The sequence below is a fragment of the Euphorbia lathyris genome, chromosome 3 (genome assembly GCF_963576675.1).
Source record: "Euphorbia lathyris chromosome 3, ddEupLath1.1, whole genome shotgun sequence".
NCBI lineage: Eukaryota > Viridiplantae > Streptophyta > Magnoliopsida > Malpighiales > Euphorbiaceae > Euphorbia > Euphorbia lathyris.
Window position 1 is genome coordinate 96,975,247 of NC_088912.1, and position 5,560 is coordinate 96,980,806.

Consider the following 5,560-nt stretch of genomic DNA (forward strand, 5'->3'; position numbering starts at 1 on the left):
TACTGAACTGAAACATTACTAAACTGAAACATCACTGAACTGAAAATTACTAAACTGAAACATTACTAAATTGAAACATAACATAACGCAACGTAACATGATGTAACATAACATATATAACGTAACGTAATGTTACCTAATTACATAACCCAAGGGACACGGGCCTAGGCGGACCAGGCGGGTACCCTAATATGTGGACATGTTCCCAAACTTACCTAAGGTTATTCATCGGTTCTTAAATTTATTTAAAATGACATATTAGTGTTAAAACACAATTTTCATAGTGGTTTGGATTCTGGCAAAAATAATAATTATGGAATTAAATCCCTAAAATATTGGGTAAATTACATACATGGTGTACAACGTTTGCCCTGTTTCACACTTTGGTGTACAACTTTCAATTTTGCACACAAAAGTATACAACCTTTTGGTGACTTCACACTAAAGTGTACAACCGGTAATTGTGACCGGTCAACCCAAAGTCAACACGCCACATCATCATTTTTTATCCTATTAATTTCACAAATGGGACCCACTCTTTACTTAATTACTAAAATACCATTATTCATTATATAATTACTAAATTACTCTTATATTCTTCCCTCATTTTGTGCAATTTCTCTCTCTCATCCTCTCTCTCTTCTGCAACTTCTTTTTGTTAAAAGCATACTAATTTAATTTAATTAGGTAGTTTTATTTTGAAATTAATGTTTCCCTTCATGAAATAGTACTGCTTCTACCATTGTTTCTGGTAAATCGGGAAATAGGAAGAACATTTTCTGGATTTTCTAGAAAAAAGAATCTTTAGCTTGCTTTTCATCATTTTTATGCCTTCAAATAATCAGATTTCAATAGGAACTATTTATCCCCAGAATCGGTAATGGGCGCAACCTATCTTTTAAATAATGATATTTCAATTGAATTTTATTGTGATTGAAAATTAAAAATTGAAATAAAAATTACAGTAAGAAGTCGATTAGTGCTAAGTGGAAGGAGAAGTCGTTAAATAAAGAGGGTTCACGAGCAACAACAAAATCAACATTGATCCACTACCCATCACATAATTAAGTGGTTAACCTCGTCAGAACAAATCCAGATCCAAAAATAAAAGTTCAATTTCATTCAATCAAAATGGAAATCAATTTTCTAGTACGCTTCAGTGTGTAATAATCAGATCATGAACAAATGAATTTTATAAAATAATAAAATTATCATCATAAGCCACATCTAAGATTGAACAACAAAAAGAAGGAAAGAGCAATACAAAGAGAAGAAATGTAGTCAAGAGTTAATCTTCCATTTTTGGAAAGAAGAGTCTCAGATCAGAAACTCTAGTCCACAAATAATTGCTTCATCACAACCCTATAGCTTTAAACATGGTTTATCTTGATTTTTGGCTTTCCTTATGCTAACTTATGCCTTGAGCTAGAGAGAGAAAGACAAAATTAGAGAGAGAGAGCAAAGTTAGAAAGAGAAAGGGAGAATTAGAGAGAGAGAGAGGAGAGTTAGAGAGAGAAAGGGATAATTAGAGAGAGAAGAGTTAGAGAGAGAAGTGAACTTATAAAAGAAAAAGGGAGGAGAAAGAAAATGAAAATATGAGGTTAAAGAAGATGGTGGATCCTACTTTTTATTAAAAATTAAGTGAAGAAGACAAGGGCAATTTAGTAATTATATAAGAAATAATGGTATTTTAGTAATTAAGTAAAGAGTGGATCCCATTTTTGAAATTAATAGGATAAAAAATGATGATGTGGCGTGTTGACTTTGGGTTGATCAGTCACAGTTACCGGCTGTACACTTTAGTGTGAGGTCACTAAAAGGTTGTACACTTTTGTGTGCAAAATTGAAAGTTGTATACCAAAGTGTGAAACAGGACAAACGTTGTACACCACGTATATAATTTACCCCTAAAATATTTAATTAAAAAATTAAATTAAGTTATTTTTATACTAATATGATTGTTAAGTGTGCTTATAAGTTGAATCATAAATTGAAAACAACTAAAACAGCCTCAAATAAATTAAAGGCTCAAATCCTTGTATTTGGCCCATAATCCGAAAGCCCAGAACATAAAAGCAATAGCCGATGAGGTGTTGACATTCTAACAAAATCAAGTCATTCCCAAAATGGCATAAAGAACAGATGCCAGAAATCCTATCCCCCAACAACTCTCTATTTGTTACCAGAAATGGAAAGATTGCAGAAGCTACAAGTTTGCCATTTATACTGATTTCTTGCTCTCGTACAGAATTGAGGCTGTAATCTCATACTGAAACAGTTGACCGCTCTCCATTTCTAAAGACTTTCATTCTCTCATAATTTCAAATCTCTCAAAAATTTGGATACCACGGGAAATTATTAGAAGCATCTGGTTCTCTATATCAAATTGAGGATCTTCCATACATATTTAGTAACGTATAACATGGACCTACATATATTATAAGTGGTCTTATTATTTTAATTATTACATAGGGTTATAATACACGTGTCCAAATGAAAATTAGGATCCTTGATAGAAAAACTCCTATTTATAGGGAAAAAAACGAACTTGCCATTTTCTTTCACCTTCTTATTGTTCATGGTGGTATAGCTGCTTATTGGCTAAGTTCAGAGGTTAGTGATACGGCTACTTATTGGCCAAGTTTGTGAAGTGTTACCTTTGGTCACCTAGAGTTTGATTGCTGAATGGGCCTCATGTGTGGGCCCGCTGGAATTTGAGATTAATTAGGCCCAATTCGGTATTTAATTTATTGGGCTATTTAGGTTGAGTTTGATCCGTTTGCTAGGATCTGACCCGTTTTTCACGTGGATCCTAACCCGAATGAAAATGGTTTTGGTCTATAATTAATTTTGTTTTGGTTAACGGGCTTTGACCCAAATCAAAATTGTTGACTATTCGTTGAAACTTTCGAATTCAATCTGAGCTTTGACTCGACTTTTCGAAAGTAGTAAGCATCGGTTATGTCGCTTTGATCTTAGATTACTTTGTCGCCTCTTTTTGTGTTGTTTTTTTTGTTGTCTTTCTGTTATATTCAATTGTCCCTCGGTTGTTTTTGTTGCCTTGGTTAGTTTTTATTGCCTTTATAGTGAGGGATTTCAAATCTCCAACAGTAAACGACTTGTCAATATCAGGCACAACCAACATTTTCATTTCCCTGAAATACAAAAATATGTAACATTTGTAAATATTATTATTATTTTTTTGGTAGGAAAGGGAAAGAAAAAAAAAACAAACAAAAACTGCCGCCTAACCCGGGATTAGCCTAGGGAAGCTAACTCCCACCCAGTCATCAGACAGAATCGAACAAAGGAAGTTCGGAGGAGAAGAAAGGGTTGAAATTCCCGGCATCAAATTATGGCCCTCCCCAGCAAGACGATCGGCCACTCTATTTTGCTCCCTATACACATGACAAAAGGAGATGGCATCGAAAGAAGAACACAGACTGCTGATCTCTTTAACCAGGTTCTGGCTACTCAAACACATAGCTTTATTGTTAACAATCACATTAACTGCCTCAAGGTTATCATAATCCACGTGCAGCCTTTTTAGACCCAGGTCAATGGCCAGCCTAAGACCAGAGAAAATACCCTAGAGTTCTGCAGAAAAGGATGAACCAATCCCCATATTTTGAGAAAAGCCAGACACCCAATTACCCCCTGCATCCCTCAGAACCCCTCCAGCCGCGATTCAGCCATCCACAAGACAAGAACCATCGGTATTTAATTTTATGAACCCTTCCCCTGGTCTACTCCAACCCAGAAGATGCTCCATAGGTCCATGGCTATTACTAGCAAGATAATCCCCTGTGAAACTATTGATAATAGTGATAATTTTTTGGAGAAATGGTCAGAAGGATTGGGGATCACTACAGCTTTCCCTCTAACAACCTCAGTATTCCTCCACTGCCAGAGCTGGTGACAAACAATAGCAAAGAGGATATCTCCATGCTCCATCTGAGGCAATAGCAGACCATAAACGCCATTTAACAACCAATCACTCTCAGAATGGGCAAATAAATTAGGAAGCAACTCGCTTGGAATTACTTTCTTCCACACGTTCTTACTCAACGTATAGTCTCTGAGAACATGACAAATAGTTTCAGCCTGAAGCTTGCACCTACAACAAGTATCTGCTCAATCAAATGGCGCCTCTTTCTTTCCACATTAGTAAGCAACATATTCTTAGCACTAAGCCAAAGGAAGCTTCTAATGCGATAAGGAACTTTTAAAGCCCAAATATTCTTCCAGGAGATAGAGAGAGGGGTTCCCAAATTAGGACCAAAAGCTTCAAAAGCAGATTTGCAGGAATATGTACCATTGTTTGTAAAGGACCAACAGTGACTATCCCCATCCTCCTATTTACTACTAACTTTTACTCCACGAATTTTCAGGAGCGTTTCCAGACTGAGGTAAGAATCAAATCTCGACCAAACCCAATCACCCTCAGAATCCACCACATCATCTATACTCCAGTTACAGATCTCCATAGGCAAAGGAGAAGTACAAACTTCAGATAAAGGAAACTTCTCAAGCCAGGTATCATTCCAGAATTTAATAGACCTGCCATTGCCCACAGACCAACCAATACCAGAGCAGAATTCCGAGAAAACAGCGTTCACCCCTTTCCATAAGAAGGAACAATTAAGAGCTCTCTCTTTAGGTCCCCCAAAAATCTTATCCTTTCTGTACTTCCCGCACAATAAACGAACCCAAAGAGCGTCTGGATTCTGCCACATCCTCCAAATAAGCTTCATTAAAAGCACTTTATTATTGTCCTTGGCTTGTCTGATCCCTAACCCACCAATTTTCTTAGATTGGCAAACCTCTTTCCAGGGAACCAGATGGATTTTTTCCCTTCTTCCGAATCCCCCCAAAGGAACCGACGATTGATCTTATCAAGGCCATTCAGAACCGGCTAAGGCAACTGATGCGAACCCACGAGGAACGGTGCCTCGAAAACCCAACAACTAGATTTGATCCCCAAGAAAGCTAACGAATCAGGGTTGGATAGAAAAGAACCTTTGTAAAATGGAGTTACAAAGACCCAATCCCAATCTCCAACAACCAAGAATACGATCCGAATGATAAATTGAGACGGAAGAAAACCCCTGCAAAACGAAGTTGCAAAGACCCAATCCCTAGTCTAACTAACAAGGATTCGATTCCGAATTGTTCAGTTGTAGTGCTCCAAAGAACACAAGAGAAACCCTCTCAAGAGAAGAAATTCCAAACTTTAATTTTGATGATAATCGATGTCTGCCAATTACAATCCAAGAGAAAGCTATAAATACCTAACCTAAATCTTATTAGATATGGACGTAATAGTCCTTACAATAAAATAAAGAATGAAAGAGTAAGTCAATGGCAAATGGGTAATTGCCTAATTAAAATTAGAAAGCTAATAAATAAATAATTGTTGTTGGCGTAGGTGTAGGGGTAAAACCAACTAATTATTGTAGTGGTAGGATATAAGGCTACGCATGACACTTTATATGAATTCCACCATCAGTTGTAGAATTAGGCAGAAGCCAAAATCGTCTAAGCCGTGCCCACGTCAATT

General features: G+C 36.6%; 1 non-coding gene across 1 annotated transcript; it reads right to left on the reverse strand.

The window, feature by feature from the left end:
• Nucleotides 1–978: 978 nt before the first annotated feature.
• LOC136225296 (small nucleolar RNA Z152/R70/R12) lies at nucleotides 979–1,091 on the reverse strand. The gene has a single exon (XR_010687018.1). It is a non-coding gene; the product is annotated as a small nucleolar RNA Z152/R70/R12 (small nucleolar RNA).
• Nucleotides 1,092–5,560: the final 4,469 nt, after the last annotated feature.